General features: G+C 34.2%; 1 long non-coding RNA gene across 1 annotated transcript; it reads right to left on the reverse strand.

Annotated features, from left to right (window-relative positions):
• Nucleotides 1-13416: 13416 nt before the first annotated feature.
• Nucleotides 13417-18577, reverse strand: LOC129349015 (uncharacterized). The gene is made up of 3 exons (XR_008601803.1): nt 18516-18577; nt 17517-17617; nt 13417-14552 (listed from the first exon to the last, which is right to left on the reverse strand). It is a non-coding gene; the product is annotated as an uncharacterized LOC129349015 (long non-coding RNA).
• Nucleotides 18578-19911: the final 1334 nt, after the last annotated feature.

A 19911-nucleotide genomic window follows, 5' to 3' on the forward strand; every position in this document is an offset into this window, starting at 1 on the left:
CACAGTTAGTACAGTCCGGTTCCCCCTTCTATAAATCTGCTTGGAATCTTCCACTTCCTGTTTGTCAAAGTGGCCTTCTTCCTGGACAGGTTTTGTTGGAGCACATGCAACAAACATTTTGGGTAACTGCACTTTAATATGGATGAATGACACTGAATTAGAGTCTGTTTTAATGAGACTGAGTTAAGATGTGTAGCTCTGTCATTAAATAGGAAATTATTTCTCAGAATTCACAGAGAAAAGTCTGAAGTGTTTGCTAGGTTAGCGTCCCACATGTTCTTTGGCTCAGCTAAAGCTAACTCTCTCCAACTTCTGGATCTCTTGAGTTGCTTGTTAAATTATCTTGCTAGAGGTGCTGAAGCTCAGAAAGTCTGAGATGTTTGTTCAGAATAAGCTCATTTTCAAGTCTTATCTGAACTGTCCTCTTTTGTTTGAACTTTCCCTAAACTTAGGAGTTAATGACAGAGCAGCACATCCAGACTTACTCTCATTTATGTAGAGATTAAACTTCAGTGTCATTCATTGATGTGCATTAAAGTGCAGTTTTTCAAATGTTTGTTGCACATGCTCCCGACCAAACCAGTCCAGGTGGAAGACGATGTGAAGAGAAAGCTCCAGAGGATGAATATCACACATTTACGTTGGAAATAAATGTCCTTTAATTAGACATTGTCATGCAAAAGTTGGATTTCCCTTTAATGATGTTCAAATCTTTGTTGAATGTTTTTTTGATGTTGGTTTCTAAATGTTTTCTGACACTCGGCCCCAAAGATTAAAACCTTTTACTGCTCACAAGCTGCAACAATTCACACATTATCAACTATCTTTCTGACTAAACTAAGATAAAAAGTGATCGTTAGTTTTCAAAATGAGAGATCAGGTTGCCGATCTTAAAATAAATCAATACTGAATTTTTTTTAGAGCGTTAAAGTTTTGCGGAGCCAGGGGGCGGGACTACTTGATTGACAGTCCGGTCTGGAATGACTGACAGGTCCTATGGAGGAGGCAACCTGGACTCTGCTCTCTTTGTTGGGATTAATTCTGATATAATAACTGTTGGTTTATTTATCGGTGGAGCAGCAGACAGTTTTCCTGCCCGTTGGCTTGTTTTAACCAGTTTTCTACCTTTGGCTGATTCTACCAGCAGACACTGAAAGGACTCTAATAGTTCGGTAAGTAAGTGTTTATTTTCGTATCGGTGCCGCTTTTAATGCACTTTATATGCAACTTTAGTGTCAGATGTAATGTGTGCCATGCACTCCAGATGTTGGTGGAGTTTGTTTCAGTGTGTGTTGACCAGAGAAGAAAGTTAGCATCCGGTAAATATTAGTTTTAATGTTAGCGATGCTAACCGAGCTAACTGCTGAGTCGTAGCCTGATTATAGCTAAGTAGCATTAAGCTAGCGATGTTTGTGTTGAGTTTCATGTAAACAGCTGAAGTGTGTTGTGTTACTGTAATGTGGTTCATTAAGTTCATAAAACTGTGGCTGGTTGACGTTAATGTACCGTTCAGGAAACTTAAATGTGATTAAAACAGTAACGTTAATGTTCTAGTTGTCAGTAATCAGCTTTAATTTGACACTAAAACAGACTCTGATAGTTTTAAATGACATTAGTTTCATTAATTTGTTGAAAATTGTCTCATTTGTTGTTGTGATGTTGCTGCTGATTCATTAAAAGCAGATGATCCATGTTGAAGATACATTTAGTTCTAGTATCAGAAGTATAAGAAGGAAAATGGAAGTTTAGTTCTGCTACATCAAAGATTTCAGGAATAAAAAAACTAAATGAGTCTTTATGCCTCAAACTTTATTTTACAATAAAGAAATAATGAAATAATCACAGATAATAAAAATATAAATAGCAGAGACAACCTGAGAGAATAATTTTCTGAAAAGTTTGTGAAGGAAAAGTAGCTTTTTATCCTGAAAGATCAGAATCAGCTCCAACATCTGCATCTGACTGCATCAAGTCAACCAGAAAGAAAAGAAAATAGAAAATGACTTCTTTCTGATCACATCTGTTCCACTGCTCACAGTCTGCTGCTGCTCACATTCTTCACATTTATAGTCCACTTTTAAAAGTTCAGCAGACAGGTGCTCTACTTTGGAGTGTGACGATGTCGTCGGTGATGTGGAGAGTAAAGTTTCCGTTTCACCCACAGCGTGCTTTAGGGCAGCCGGGTCGGACTTGATGTTTGAAATACTGACAAACAGCTCAGATTTAACTGTCTGTAGTTCCGTTTTGATGGATGTTAAATTTTCACTCAAAGCCGCCAGGAGCTGGGTCATTAAAATAACTGCCGTCTCGTTACAGAGTGAAAGTAGCAGTTCCTCCTGAACTGGTCAGAGATTGCAGCATCTGAGGGCCTCTTCAAAAGAAGACGTAGTTGATGAAGGCGTTCTGGAGCAGGACCAGAAAGACCACGACCAAGCAGCCTTGAGATCTTAGGCAGCATCTCCCTCAGGTGGGTGTCAACAGTGTTCACGGTCAGGTCTGTGGAAATCCTGTCAAAAAACAAAACAGAAAAAAATCTAGATTATAAATCAACATGGAACCAAAGCACTCTGTGTATAACGCCATAGTATAGGATGTAGTTCAGAAAATGTCAAAGTATAGTATACTTTTCAAGAATAACATAGTATGGCCTGTAGTTCATAGTATAGCATGTCGGCAAAAAAAAAAAACATAGATTATTATGTGGTTCAAAAAGCGCAAAATGATAGGATGTTGCCTAAAATTGTCATGTATGATATGTGGTTCAAAAAATGTCATAGTGCAGTATATTGTCAAAATAGTATGTTATTCAAGAAAACATCAGAGTATATGTCATCTAAAAAATGCCATAGAATAATATTTCATTGCACAAGTAAAAGTATAGTAATTTTTAAAACTGTTCAAATTCTTAGAATATGTTGCTAAAAAACAACAAAAAAAACTAAAACAAAAAAACTTCATAGTTATATGTCAATTAAAAAAGCCTGTAGTATAGAGTGTCGCCCAACAAACGTCATAGTTTAGCATGTCACTCTAAAAACATCATAGAAAAGCCTTTAGTCCACAAAAAGTTGTTATGTCCTGGCTGTCTGAAGTAGGTGAGGAGCAACACCAAAACAGTCCAAACGCTGGTTTCCAGAGGGTTAGACGAGTATTTATTTGAAAGAGTAAGTTTACAACAACACAACATGTGAGGGAGTTAAAAGCAAATGGGTGGTAGTAAAATAAAAATAAATAATCAGAACTAAAAGTGAACTTCATGTTGACATTGATGCGCATTCCAAGCAGGAACAAAGTAAAAGATAATCAATACAAAAAAAAACTCTTCCTGTTCACCTCTTAAAACCCAAAAACACACCGCAGTAGCACCCTAAACTAAAACTACCAATGGGTTCCCTGTTTTCCTTTCTGAACAATTCAAAGGTCCCCCTCTATCTCCCCACACATGCACCAACCACTGGAACACATCTCCAAAGTTCTGCCGGGCCAGCTCAGCTTCCCCTCAGAAGAAGTGCTGCCACCTGCCAGATGAAGGAGCCTTTTGAGAGGCAGCTGGCATCGTGATTGGACTGTACTTTGGTCTGTTCCAATCCAGCTTCAGCTCCAGAGACGGCAGGCGGGACGAGTCAACGGAGGCCGGGTGGACGAAGGCATGCAGCTGAGTACAATCCAGAAAAAAACAAAGGAGGAGTGCAGCGACCCAGGGCCAGAACAAGCAGAGTATGTCTCTTAGAAAACATCATAGTATAGCCTTTGGTATGAAAAAACGCCATCATATACATCGTATATTGTACAAATAACAAGTCAAAGGAAAGAGACATCCACTGTAGAATTGTAGTAATTGTGGGCTGACTGATTTACTGATTATCAGTATTTTATTTTTTACTGATTTACGGTAATAAATAAATTTAAAAATGGCGCTACTTTGGTTCTGAACCTTTATCTACCTGTGGTCGCTCTGTCTTCTGGAGTGATTTGATTGGTTATACGTCACAAATAAAACTCTTTAAACTTAACATCTGTAAACAAAACAAAAATGTATCAACAAAGTTTTCTGTTAGACTTTGTGTTCTTCAAAGTTTAACTCCAAGATTTTAAATACTTTCATTTACTGCAAATGAATATCGACTCCAAATGTCTCACTAATAATCATTATCAGCCTTAAAAACCCGCAAAACACCCCTCTATACTCGACCACAGTTAGTACAGTCCGGTTCCCCCTTCTATAAATCTGCTTGGAATCTTCCACTTCCTGTTTGTCAAAGTGGCCTTCTTCCTGGACAGGTTTTGTTGGAGCACATGCAACAAACATTTTGGGTAACTGCACTTTAATATGGATGAATGACAATGAATTAGAGTCTGTTTTAATGAGACTGAGTTAAGATGTGTAGCTCTGTCATTAAATAGGAAATTATTTCTCAGAATTCACAGAGAAAAGTCTGAAGTGTTTGCTAGGTTAGCGTCCCACATGTTCTTTGGCTCAGCTAAAGCTAACTCTCTCCAACTTCTGGATCTCTTGAGTTGCTTGTTAAATTATCTTGCTAGAGGTGCTGAAGCTCAGAAAGTCTGAGATGTTTGTTCAGAATAAGCTCATTTTCAAGTCTTATCTGAACTGTCCTCTTTTGTTTGAACTTTCCCTAAACTTAGGAGTTAATGACAGAGCAGCACATCCAGACTTACTCTCATTTATGTAGAGATTAAACTTCAGTGTCATTCATTGATGTGCATTAAAGTGCAGTTTTTCAAATGTTTGTTGCACATGCTCCCGACCAAACCAGTCCAGGTGGAAGACGATGTGAAGAGAAAGCTCCAGAGGATGAATATCACACATTTACGTTGGAAATAAATGTCCTTTAATTAGACATTGTCATGCAAAAGTTGGATTTCCCTTTAATGATGTTCAAATCTTTGTTGAATGTTTTTTTGATGTTGGTTTCTAAATGTTTTCTGACACTCGGCCCCAAAGATTAAAACCTTTTACTGCTCACAAGCTGCAACAATTCACACATTATCAACTATCTTTCTGACTAAACTAAGATAAAAAGTGAAAAACTGCCTGATTCCTGCATCATGAATGTAAATCTGTTTGGTTTTTAGGACAGTAAACTGAATATATTTGGGTTTGACATTTTATAAACCAAAACAAGAAATGAATTAGTGGAGAAAACAATCAACAGATTAATGGACAAAGAAAATGTGTTTTCCAACATATATGGCTGAATTACTCCAACATTACAAGATACATACAGTTTTAATTCAATTTTATTTATATAACACTAGTTACAGGTCAAATTGTCTCAAGACACTTTATTTTTATATTTTTTTGTCATTTAAAATATGACAAAGTAAGAAATTTAAACATCTTGACTAATCAAATTTATTATTTGGTTTTTAAGAGACTAATGGACAATTAAAATAAGTTTCTCCACTAAAACTAATAAACATGAGGTCAAATAGAAGGAAGAGTTTTAAATACTGCAGTCCAACGACGACAAGAATAAAGTTTGTCAACAAAAAGTAAATCTGCTGGTGGATTCCATTAAAGTCCTAATAATTGATAATAAAGTGTGATACTAAAGGTTTGTGGTGCTAAAAATCTCAAAGATATGAAGTTGAACATGTGGATGGAGGTTGATAAAAGTTGACCAACTCCATGGATTTTCTGGATGGTGGTTAAAGATCTGCTCTTCTAGTGGTCTTCCTTCCAGTGGCTGTAAAAAGTCAGTCCATCCTGGCCGACTTCAACACCTCTTCATGACAAGTTGTTCTGCCTCAGACCTGGTGGAAACTCCAGAAACTGGGGAAAACCTGTGGAGACGAGAAGAACTCGTGGCGACTCGAAGAACTCGTGGGGCGGGGGAAGGTGTGGTGGGTGGTGGGGGGATGTGGGGGAGTAGAGGGGGGAGGCCGCCACCCACCTCCCCGCCTACTCTCCGCCCCGGCTCCACCCAGACTCCGCCTTGGCTCCGCCCGTGTGGTCACTTGAGGAACTACGATGCCAAAGGGACGACGAAATTATTTCTTTGTATCTGATCTGTAGCTCAGTGAGTTAAGGATTTGCCTATGGAGCTGCAGGTCGCTGGTTCAAGACCAGACACTTCTTAAATTTTCTCAAAATCCTGACAAAGACAAAGAAAGAAAAGTGCCGGTGGTGGGTCTTGAACCTGCGACCCTCCGCTTGGTAGTCCTCTTCTTATCCTCCTGAGCTACTTGCTCAGATACTAAAACTTCTTTTTTTTGCACATTTATCATCTATTTTTTGTGGTTTTCAAGTTTTTTTTTTAACTCGAGTCTCGACTCGACCGTTTTTCTCAGGAGGTTGGACTTCAGCCTTTGTGCTGGAGGGTTGAACCTTCAGTTCCAAGACTTTCCAAGCCTCCACACCTACCGAGTCCTCAGGACCTGAGCTTTCACACAGTCTGAGGACTGAAATTTTCTAAGTCCCACAGTAGTTCTCTGTTGGATTGAACTTTCACACAGTCCAAGGACTGATATCTTCGAAGTTCCTCAGTAGTTCTCTGTTAGTTTGAACCTTCAGACAGTCTGAGGACTGAAATCCGAAAAGTTCTTGAGTAGTTCTCTGTTAGTTTGAACCTTCAGACAGTCTGAGGACTGAAATCTTAAAAGTTTCTCAGTACTTCTCTGTTAGTTTGAACTTTATGGTTAACAGATCCCTTAAAACTTGTGACCATGAGTCTTGATTTCACATTTAGACCATCCATCTGAGTTCTTCTCAGACCTTCACCTGTGGATTTTTTAGAAATCCTCAACAAACTTTGATTCTCTTCACTGAACAGTAAAGTTTGTGGAGATCAGAAGGTAACATTAGTTTGATCCATGCCTTCAACTACTAGTAGACTTTATCTGGAAAGCAGTTTTCTGAAATGAGTTCTTAGTAAATCTGTCTACAATCAAACCAAGAAGATAGAAAGAGGAAATGTTTGAAGAAACAACTTGATGTTTTCATTTCAGACTAGAAAACACTTTAAGACTTCAAGATCATTTTATTGTCTCTTCTGTTTAATTTGATCTTCTAAAGTCTAACTGGTGTCTTTTCAAATGTTATGTCTGTAGTTTGATTCTTCTTAAATGTTTAGTTTTGCTCTTTTCTCACCTTTTATTCTTTTCTAATGTCTGATTTAATTTCCACGTTTTGTCTTTTTAATGTTTGTTTTTTCGAATGTTTTATCAGCTTTTCCTTTTCTTTCCCAATGTTTAATTTTTCCATTAAATCTTGAAGGTTTTTCTTTGTTAAATGTTTTACCACCTTTTAATGTTTAATTTTCTTTTTAAATGATTCATTGTATTTTCTGTTTAATTCCTATTTGAAGTTTTATTGTCTTTAAAATTTTATTTTCTAATTAAACATTTAATTTTTTAATTAAATGTTTTGTCTTTTCAAAGGTTTAATAATCTAATTAAATGTTTAGTATTTCTTAAATGTTTAATGTTCTTGTTTAACTGTATTTTTTAAATGTTTAATTATCTAAAATATTTCATCTTTGAAAACCTTGAAAATGAAACAAACCCTTAAATCACAATGAAAATACTTCTGTTGTCACAATCATGAGTTAGTCAATTATTCAGTTTATCAATTCAGCTTTATTTATTTAGCACCTTTCACACAGATGACAAAACTAAACAAGCAAAGAGAAAAAACTATGATTGAAACTATGATTAAAACTCAAAAATATATTTAAAAAAAAAAAAAAAAATTTAACATGGTAATAAAGTATGTTGTGTCCAGGGGATGGAGGGAGTTTATTGAAGTCTTCTTGGGTTCACATGGGAAACAATTTAAAAAATAAACTTGATATTCAGTCTAAGGAAACTGGGAACTGCAGAGCGACAGAAGAAGCAACAATATCTCCTGTTTTCTCCTTTAATGAGTCGACTCTTCTTGTGCTTTCAGACCAAAGAACTACAGACTCTTCACAACCTGCTCAAACTCTTGGTACAGGACCTCACCACACGGGTCAAGAAGGTTTCCGTCTCATTTCTGCTCTGAAGCTCACCTTCTCCTGCTCAAACTGCTGACAAATGTTTCTGCTGCTCTAAAATCTGGCCTCCAGAACTTCCTAAAAACTCTCAAAGTCTCTTCTGCTGCAGGTTGCTTTGTAGAACTGCTCCAGAAAACCTCACTAAACCACATGGAGGGGCCTCAAGATAGTTGTCCAAATGAAACCGTACAAAAACCAAACTAGCACAACCCAAACACTAAAGTCTCCTGCAGCCTACCAGAGAACCTCTGAGAACAGAGAATCAGGACAGGAACTCTTACCTTCTGGACAAGCAACACTGGTTAACAAACAAGAATACAGAATGTGTCTGACCAAAAACCTCTAAAGACTCACTACAGCCAAGATAAAGACACAACTCAGCTGTAGCAAATCCACTAATCACTGCACACATTAGCACCATGTGCTAACTGTGGCTAAAGAACCACATTTACCAAGACAACTATCCAGTACAAAGCCCTAAAACACACCAAGAAACACATTAAAGACGATTTTACTGCTGGAAGCTGCAAGCCAACGCCTAAAAAACAAACTAAAGCAACAGAGCCAAACCCAGTTCACTGGTGAAGCAGAGTAAATGTTTGTCTGCAGCCACATAAAGCAGGAAGACACTGAGCTGCTCAGGTGTTCCTGATAACACCAAGCAGCCACCTGGACAGCCAATAGGAACACAGCTTACTGGGAGTCCAGAGGGCTGGGTTAGTGAAGGAAATTTAGTTTAAAGTTGAAGCAGAAAGTTAACAAAGAAAGTTGAAAACCACCTTCTGATCCCTCAAATCTCTGAGTTTTCACACAAAGAACACCTGAACATGTCAAACTGGTTCCATAGTAGAACCATCATTGTAAAAACGTCATAGTATGGTGTGTTGCTCAAAAAACATTAGGACCCGGCTGTCTAGGGTCGCAGAAGTGCAACACAAAAACAGGACAAACACTGGTTTCCAGGGGGTTAGGCGGCTATTTATTTGAAAGAGGAAGTTTACAACAACACAACATGTGAGCAGAAAAATCACAAAGTCTGTCTTTAGTTCAGCTGAAAATGTTAGTTTTTGTCTTTTTTTTCTTTTCTTGCAGTTACAGAAATGGTTTGATTGCAGTGATTGCCTCAAAAGGCTGTGCAATAAAATATTAAGTTAAGGGTACCATCATTTTTGTCCAGGTCTGTTTCATGAGTTTATTTTTTTAAATAATTCTGTTGAACCACGGTTCAAAAGCAATGTCTGATTTTCATTGCTTAACTTTCATAGAATTTTTATTTATTATTACTTTTGTCAGATTAAAATTATTTCTGTGACCATTGTGGGTTTTTCTTTCATTAACCGAGGTGTACCAACAATTTTGTCCATGTATATATACCAGTACAACTTCACTGATTTTTATGTGAATGTTCAAGAATATTTTAGAGATGAATGATGACAGATGAGGAGATATCCTTTCCTGAAGATGATTAAAATTTGACCAAAATGTCATAGTTTAGTATGTCGTCCAAAATGTGAAAAAAATGTCATAGTTTAGTATGTCGTCCGAAATGTGGAAAAAAAGTTATAGTTTAGTAGTCGTCCAAAACGTGAAAAAAATGTCATAGTTTAGTATATCGTCCGAAATGTGGAAAAAATGTCAGTTTAGTATGTCGTCCAAAATATATAAAAAAAAGTCATAGGTTAGTATGTCGTCCAAAATGTCACAAAAAAGTCATAGTATAGTATGTCACTCTAAAAACATCATAGAAAAGCCTTTAGTCCACAAAACGTTACGTCCCGGCTGTCTGAAGTAGGTGAGCAGCAACACAAAAACAGTCCAAACGCAGGTTTCCAGAGGGTTAGATGAGTATTTATTTGAAAGAGTAAGTTTACAACAACACAACATGTGAGGGGGTTAAAAGCAAATGGGTGTTAGTAAAATAAAAATAAATAATCAGAACTAAAAGTGAACTTCACGTTGACATTGATGGGCATTCCAACCAGGAACCAAGTAAAAGATAATCAATACGAAATTTTTTTTGGTTAAATCTTTGTTAAATGTTTTACCACCTTTTAATGTTTAATTTTCTTTTTAAATGATTCATTGTATTTTCTGTTTAATTCCTATTTGAAGTTTTATTGTCTTTAAAATTTAATTTTCTAATTAAACATTTAATCTTTTAATTAAATGTTTTGTCTTTTTAAAGGTTTAATAATCTAATTAAATGTTTTGTATTTTTTTAAATGTTTAATATTATTCTTGCTTAAAAAGTATTTTTTAAACTGTTTAATATTATTCTTGTTTAAAAAGTTTTTTTTAAAATGTTTAATATTATTCTTGTTTAAAAAGTATTTTTTTTAAATGTTTAATATTATTGTTTAAAAAGTGTTTTTTTAAATGTTTAATATTATTCTTGTTTAAAAAGTATTTTTTTTAAATGTTTAATATTATTCTTGTTTAAAAAGTATTTTTTAAAATGTTTATTATTATTCTTGTTTTAAAAGTGTTTTTTAAACTGTTTAATATTATTCTTGTTTAAAAAGTGTTTTTTTAAATGTTTAATATTGTTCTTGTTTAAAAAATATTTTTTAAACCGTTTAATATTATTCTTGTTTAAAAAGTGTTTTTTTTTTAATGTTTAATATTGTTCTTGTTTAAAAAGTATTTTTTAAAAATGTTTAATATTGTTCTTGTTTAAAAAGTTATTTTTTTTTTTTGGCCTTTTTTCAGCTTTATTTTCATAGGCGCAGTGAGAGAACAACAAGAAACGGGAGAAGACATGCAGCAAAGGGCCACGAGTGGGAATCGAACCCAGACCGCTGCGTCGGGGAACAGCCCCTGTACATGGGTCACCCACTTAACCCGTTGAGCTATACAGGTACCCAAAAGCAATTTTTTAAATGTTTAATATTATTCTTGTTTAAAAAGTGTTTTTTTAAATGTGTAATTATCTGAAATATTTTCTCTGTAATTTTTGATAATGTTATTCTAAAAATTTTGTTTAATTTCATACTTACATGTTTTGTATCGTGTTGAATTATCTAATTCCATATTTTGTCTGTTTAATATCATTTAATTGTAATTAATGTTTAACTTTATTAAACAGACAAAATATGGAATTAGATAATTCAACACGATACAAAACATGTAAGTATGAAATTAAACAAAATTTTTAGAATAACATTATCAAAAATTACAGAGAAAATATTTCAGATAATTACACATTTAAAAAAAGACTTTTTAAACAAGAATAATATTAAACATTTAAAAAAAACTTTTTAAACAAGAATAATATTAAACATTTAAAAAAACACTTTTTAAACAAGAATAATATTAAACATTTTAAAAAAATACTTTTTCAACAAGAATAATATTAAACATTTAAAAAAACACTTTTTAAACAAGAATAATATTAAACATTTAAAAAAAATACTTTTTAAACAAGAATAATATTAAACATAAAAAAACACTTTTTAAACAAGAATATTAAACATTTAAAAAATACTTTTTAAACAAGAATAATATTAAACATTTTAAAAAATACTTTTTAAACAAGAATAATATTAAACATTTAAAAAAATACTTTTTAAACAAGGATAATATTAAACATTTAAAAGAATACTTTTTAAACAAGAATAATATTAAACATTAAAAAAAACACTTTAAACAAGAATAATATTGAACATTAAAAAAAAACACTTTTTACACAAGGATAATATTAAACATTTAAAAAAATACTTTTTAAACAAGAATAATATTAAACATAAAAAAACACTTTTTAAACAAGAATAATATTAAACATTTTAAAAAAATACTTTTTTAAACAGGAATAATATTAAACATTTTAAAAAATACTTTTTAAACAAGAAAAATATTAAACGTTTAAAAAGAATACTTTTTAAACAAGGATAATATTAAACATTTAGAAAATACTTTTTAAACAAGAATAATATTAAACATTAAAAAAACACTTTAAACAAGAATAATATTGAACATTTTAAAAAAAACACTTTTTAAACAAGAATAATATTAAACATTTAAAAAAAATACTTTTTAAACAAGAAAAATATTAAACGTTTAAAAAGAATACTTTTTAAACAAGAATAATATTGAACATTTAAAAAAACACTTTTTAAACAAGAATAATATTAAACATTTAAAAAAATACTTTTTAAACAAGGATAATATTAAACATTTAAAAAATACTTTTTAAACAAGAATAATATTAAACATAAAAAAACACTTTAAACAAGAATAATATTGAACATTTAAAAAAACACTTTAAACAAGAATAATATTAAACATTTAAAAAAATACTTTTTAAACAAGAAAAATATTAAACGTTTAAAAAAATACTTTTTAAACAAGGATAATATTAAAGATTTAAAAAATACTTTTTAAACAAGAATAATATTAAACATTAAAAAAATACTTTTTAAACAAGAATAATATTTAACATTTAAAAAATACTTTTTAAACAAGAAAAATATTAAACATTTTTAAAAAATACTTTTTAAACAAGAATAATATTGAACATTTAAAAAAATACTTTTTAAACAAGAATAATATTAAACATTAAAAAAACACTTTTTAAACAAGAATAATATTAAACATTAAAAAAATACTTTTTAAACAAGAATAATAAACGTTTAAAAAAACACTTTTTAAACAAGAATAATATTAAACACTTAAATACTTTTTAAACAAGAGTAATACTAACTATTTAAAAAAAATACTTTTTAAACAAGAATAATATTAAACATTTTAAAAAATGCTATAAAAAAATACCAAGTTTTATTGTAATAATTTTTTCCTCCTTTGATTTAATTGCTTTTTGTTATGTAGTTTATTTCTTTAATTTTTTTTTCTGTCAAGATTTTAACCCCAACCTTAAAAATGAAACAAACCCTTAAATCACAATGAAAATACTTTTGTTGTCACAATCATGAGTTATTCAGTTTATCAACTTTATTTGTTTAGCACCTTTTACACAGATGACAAAACTAAACAAGCAAAGAGAAAAAAAAAACTATGCTAAAACTATAATTAAAACTCAAAAACATATTTTTAAAAAAAAGATTTAACATGGTAATAAAGTATGTTGTGTCCAGGGGATGGAGGGAGTTTATTGAAGTCTTCTTGGGTTCACATGGGAAATCATTTAAAATATAAACTTGATATTCAGTCTAAGGAAACTGGGAACTTCAGAGTGACAGAAGAACCAACAATATCTCCTGTTTTCTTCTTTAATGAGTCGACTCTTCTTGTGCTTTCAGACCAAAGAACTACAGACTCTTCACAACCTGCTCAAACTCTTGGTACAGGACCTCACCACACGGGTCAAGAAGGTTTCTGTCTCATTTCTACTCTGAAGCTCACCTTCTCCTGCTTGCATAATAAATATCACTGTACAATCTTAACCTGAACATTCATATTATTGAGGTAAATTTACATAAATCATGATATTGTAGAATCTTAACTGGAATATGTCTAACATTAATCTTTTTGTATTGTGCTGATAAACAACAATAACCAGACTTTCAGATAATATTTATTGTCTGTGATTGTGAGACTAAATTCCTCCACATTGTGGAACTTTACCTGCAGGAGCTGGAGGAATAAATAAAAATAATATCTGTTCATTTCCACATTATGCACATTTATTTATTCTTAATATCTCAGACTGAATGGTAGCTGGCAGTAAAAACAAACTCATCTGCTGGACTGAATTTCCCAAAATGGAAACATGGACAGAATTTAACACTCATGTATCCATGGCAACACTAAAGTTTCTGCTTCTTACCAAAGTTCACAACACAGGTAAAGATTTTAATATAAAACTTCAGGGATGACTGCTGACCATAAGTATTCTGATCAATACTTCATAATCAATATCAGGACAGATGTTACAGTTCCAGCTGTTGCATTAGACTGCAGTTATTCACAGAGAAATTAAAACATCACATTCCTCATAAAAACTAGATGGGACTTTTATTAAATAAAGTGTTGGTGAATAAACAGTGTAAAAAGTGCAAAGCAGCTCCATTAAATCAGGAGATGTGAGACTTCCACAGCATGGATCACCATCTGCTGTGTTGATTCATAGCTGAATGTCAGAATGAACTGAGATAGAAAAGCTGCTTTGAGCTGCAACATTACGGTCTGACAATCCAACACCATCACAGTTTTCATCTGGTTGTTTTTCTCCAACATGCTGTGAAGTTCAGTTTTTACCTGAATCAGTACAGAGATTCTATTTTCAACCAAGACTGGAATAAAAATTAGAATGTTATGAGGTTATTAATGCAACTAAATCCTTTCAGATGGAAGGATTTACTTCTAAGTTCTAATCCAAGTTTCAGTTGGAGCACATTGCATTCACAAAGAAAAACAGCGAAACCTTCATAGCAACATTTAATAAACCTAAAGCTTCCCTGTTGGCTCATTGGTGGAGTTTGTTACTGAGCATCTGAACCTTAAATCCAGTGAGACGATCATCTTCAGTCGAGGCCAGTCAGAGAACTTCAAGACCTTCCATCAGCTGGACCAGATGTGGCATCATCTCCCTCTGAACATCTGGATGACAGGAGAAAAGACAGAAATCAAACACAGATCACAGAAATACAATTTATTCACTTTCATCATTTTATAAAAGTAGCATGAACTTTATTTAAACTTGACAACATCAGTAATGAAAGTAAATGTTTTTATCTCGTGTTGAAGCTAAATTTAAAGTCAATTTTAATGACAGTTTATCCTGAGAGGAGTGAGAATGGAGCTTTTCTTTCCTTATTAGAATACTCCCTCAAAATATTCTGTTTATTATTGGCTTTAGAAGCATTTTTCTTTATTCATTTTTAGATACGTCAGACTGATGCATTTTGCTGGTTTGCAGATAATTTCATGTACAATGACAATAAAGATCTTCTATTATAACATATTTTGCTAAAACAAGAACTGAAACCTTCTCAACCATCTCTCAGGCTGCAAAATTCCAACTGCGACCAAGAATTATCTGATGTAGTTATTATTATAATCTTTTCTGAACCAGCCCTGGAATTAATAAAAATCTGTATATGGATATGATTTTCTCTGATGGGACCACTAAAACTGCATACAATAAAGTAAATCTCTTCTGCACTGCACACATACTACACTTTTGTATAACTCTGGATGTCAGAGTAAAGGCAGACAGATCCACCAATCAGCCACAACATTCTGACCACTGACAGCTGAAGAGAACAACATCCATCATCTTGTTCTAATGCAGTGGTTCTCAAATTTTTTCTGTCGGGCCCCCCTTCGGAGGACAAAAAACTTCCGCGCCCCCCCACCCATAACTTTGTGAGTGTATATATATATATATATATATATATATATATATATATATATATATATATATATATATATATATATATATATATATATATATATATATATATATATATATATATATATATATATATATATATATATATATATATATAAACTGTTTTAATATTAAAACGTGAATATGCAGGGCTGTGTTATTTTATCTGATTCCATTTTGTTGTTTTTCACAGTAAAGATCAGGGGTGTCAAACTCATTTTAGTCCAGGGACCACATAAAGCCCAATCTGATCTCCAGTGAGCCCCACCAGTAAAATCACAGCATAATAACCTATAAATAACCACAACTCAACTTTTCCCTGTTGTTTTAGTTTTTTTTGTTTTTTTTAAAGTACATTGTGAAAATGTTCACATTTAATGAACTATCTTTTTACAAAACATTATGAACCTGAAATTTCTTATGGAAAATACGTTCGGTTTCAACAGTAGCCTATTATGCCTCAGTTCGTCATTTACACATGCATTGTAACTGCCAGATAACAGTTTATCTACAAAAACACAAAACATTCAGTCACAGCTATCTGGAACTGAACAATCTAGTATTTTACTTTATGATCAGAACAACTTGTCAAGGTCTAGAAATTATTTTAAATTTACAGTTTTACAAATTTACCATTTACAGTAATTTTTATCCGACCTGCGGGCCGAAATGGACCGTCTGGCGGGCCGGTTTTGGCCTGCGGGCCGTATGTTTGACATCGCTGGTAAAAATAATCGGAGGAGATGAGAGGAGTACGTGACGTGATCAAGTACGCTGGTGTTCCGTCTGCACATTAACGATGCGTTCTCCCGTTCTCTGGAGTCTGTACTTCGGAGTCTGAACGGCCAGTGCATATACTGTAGATATATACAGAAGATCATTATTATTATTATTATTTATATCTATGGCATATACAGTCTATGGGGTCAGCACAATTTCAGTATTGTTGTACGCCGCGAAAAACATGCCGACGTTAAAACAATAGTTCAGCTAATTAGTTCCGTGTTGAAGGACCTTTTCCTCCCAGTCGCTCGCGCCCCCCTTGAAATGCCTCTGCGGCCCCCCAGGGGGGCGCGCCCCACTATTTGAGAAACACTGTTCTAATGTAACGTTCTGCTGGGAAACCTTGACATTCATGTGGATGTTTGACATGTACCACCACCTAAACACTGCAGGACAAACAACCCCCTAGTCTCCATGGCAACAGCAGTCCTTGATGCCAGCTGCCTCCCTCAGCAGGACAAACTGGAACTGCTACTACAGGAGTGGTCCGAGGAACACGACAGAGCTAAGCTGTTCACCTGGGTTCCACACTCCCCACATCCAGATCTGATTGAGCATCTGTGGGATGGTCCAGGATCAGCCTGGTCTAGGTAGGACCCACCCTGCAACCCACAGGATCCACAGAATCCCCAGAGGTTCTGATGAACCACTGGGTCAGAGGAGTTTTAGCAGCATAAAGGGACCAACACAGTATTAGTCAGGTGGTCAGAATGTTATACTGTTATATTGTCATTCTGATTATATGATCAGTAAATGTTACCATCAATTATAACGTCCACATTGATCAGGAAAAAAAAACAAACTATCAGTTCATTCAGAAACTGTGGGGTTAAACCTAAAAACACAGACCTCAAAAGCAGTTTGTTTCAAAGCAGAACACCAGCTGGTTTTCACTAAAGAAGCTTTCAAAGCAACAATTAAATGACAGTTTTGTTCTCATTAAGTTCACAGAGTCAGCGTCAGCCAAAATAATTTATACACACATCAGGAAAAGAAAAACGTTTATAAATATTTAATTTGTATAAGTACTTCTACACATATAGATTCCTCTTTCTAAGTTTGATCAAATCACAGTAACTCTGTGTCCTGTTGTATGATGTTTTCCCAACAGATGGAATTACCCTCATGAATGGAGCATCAACAAGTGACGTCTACAACAGAACAGAAAAGTCTGGAAGCCAGCGGCCACCATGTTGAGCACCTCTTGTAATTGTAGAGGCCAAAGATAACTTTTATTAATCTGTTGATGTCTGAATAAATTTGGTATTGAAATATTTATGCAAGTTTTTCTTTTCCTGATGTGTGTAAACATTATTTTGGCTGACTCTGTATAATGGGTTTCTGACAGGTCACCAGGCAACATCTTTTTATAATAATGACAAACATACCTGCATTCTACAGGAGTGATTTTCCTCATGTGCAGGTAAAGATGTGTGAGGAGCTTAGAGATGACAGGAGCAGGAGTCATCCTCACTAATTCAGCTTCCACCTAGAAACAGAAAGACCACAAACAAACACACAGATATACTCTCAAACGTTCAACCTCACAGCCTCAAAATATCGGTTTAGTAAGTGTTGTTTCTAAATTCTGCTGAAAGCATTGACAGACATTCTCTTACAAGGTTGTGTAAAAAGCAGCCTGTCCTCTGAGCTACTGAGAAATTTTCCTGAACAAAGTTTCTACGTGTAAATCGGCTCAACAAAAACTAAAGCCTCAGTCAGAGATAACAGGTATCGCAAATTATAAACAACTTTCTTTGTTAACTCAGACTTTCTGCTTCAACTTCACATAAAAAGGGGAGTTTAACTCATCAGGTGACTGAAAATGAACGGCTTGTGCAGTTCTAGATCCAAAAGTAGGATGTTTCATCTCATGTTTTACTACAAATACATGCAATAATAAATAAATACAATGGCTAGTTGTTAGTTTATTCACTATTAATGTCACTTCATATACTGGATTGAACTTGAGCAGTGGAAGAGAGAAGGAATTTAATGAAATTATGGAGATTCAGAGAGGTAATGTTGCGCAATGTTAAGTTAAGCGCGGTTTAATTCAAACCAGCTGAATGTTAAACTTCAGTGCAGCTCAACAGGTTTCAGTTAACCTTAAAGTAAAATAACTTTTTTAAAAGCTAAAATACACAGCAGAGAAATACAGGTTGAGAAGGTCATTCTAATAATGAGGACAGCTGCAGCAGCAACTAACAGGTGTTCAGCGGTAAGTTAGCCACCTGTGTTAATTAGCCCGCTAGCTAACTTAGCCGCTTAGCTAGCTAACGCGTCCGGACCAACTGCTCAAACACGACAAAACACAACTCTTCACAAGTCGCTGACTTAACGTACAACAAAACAACGCTGCTGGTTAGAAGTATTTATCTTCTTACCGTGTTTTACTCCAAAAACAAAGTCAACAGCAGCCAGAGATGCTACCAGACCTGCCGACCATAGATAAACATAGACTAGATACGCTAGCGCGCTGTCTTCTATATATTTCTATGGTCTGACCGATCACTGCTCTCTGGCTCCGCCCTCTGAGAATCTTGTTGTCGTTTGGCTCCACACTTGCTGATGATCACTTCCGGTCTCAGAAAATGAAAAAAACGGACCTTTTTCGTTTCTGTCCCTTGCTGATTTTATTTTTTTGTTATTCTAAATATAAAGTGAAAATCAAAGCATTTTAACAATTTCGTATATCCCTTTGTGATCATGAAAAGGGAAACCACCTTGTATTTCAATTTTAATTTTTGTATTTTAAAACGAAAATCAAATAACGACTCGTTTTTTGTTTTTCAGTACCTGTTTCAGAATGGAAAATCCAATTGCCAGATAAATACACGGACTCATTACACATTGAAATAAATTATGCTTGGTAGACTCTTAGAAGTACAACTGAGTTCTTTGTTAAAAGGAGTAAAACATAAGATTTTTGTTGTTGTTTGGAAAAAAAAACAAAGAAACAACCAAAAACTAATATGCAGATGTTCATAGGTAGGTGCTAGCATGATAATCACACTGTTTGTCATTTTATTTCAGTTCATTACTTTGTTTAGCCTATTTGAAATAGTGAACAAAGGTGAACTTTTGAGTGGCGATTCACAGGTGTAGAATGAGGATACAGAGGCAGCCTCTTGATCAAAACCCTTTAAAGACAGGAATACAGTGGTGGAAAAAAGTTTTTGGACACCCCAATGGCCGCATCCTAATCCGCATGTGCAGGGAAAACCACCGAATGACATCACAGGAGCTCCAGCAGCAGTGGTCAAACCAAACTGGTATCTTGAACTGGACATCCAGGAATTGAAAGAAGATTCTGTGGTCACATGAGTCCAGTTTCCAGCTTTATCTTCCTCCTGCTAATGCAGGGGTCGCAAACTCGCAGCCAATATTTTGTGGCCCGCTACTTGACATTAAAGTTTAGTGTTAGTGCGCCTGCGCCTTCTTCTGATACACATCTTTTTTTCTTTTTTTTTTTTAAAGTTTTTTTTTTTGTTTTTTTGGCCTTTCTCCGCTTAATTCAAGTGTCACTAACTGGTGGGCCGCGGTCTGGATCCGTACCCAGTTGCCGTCTTATAAGAACCCTGACCTATAATCAGTAAATTGTAGTGGTATTTTAAATTTGAGAGGTTGCTTCTATTTTACCGGTGCAGCTGTTCCAGTGTTTACAGCATTGGTTGTCAGCTCAGGAAACACACAGACCAATTACATATGAGTTCAGCCATCCCACGTGACACTACTTAGCTAATGAAGCTTCTGCATTGCGGGCGCTAAACATTGCAGATC

This window comes from Amphiprion ocellaris, chromosome 5 (assembly GCF_022539595.1).
Source record: "Amphiprion ocellaris isolate individual 3 ecotype Okinawa chromosome 5, ASM2253959v1, whole genome shotgun sequence".
Classification (NCBI taxonomy): domain Eukaryota; kingdom Metazoa; phylum Chordata; class Actinopteri; family Pomacentridae; genus Amphiprion; species Amphiprion ocellaris.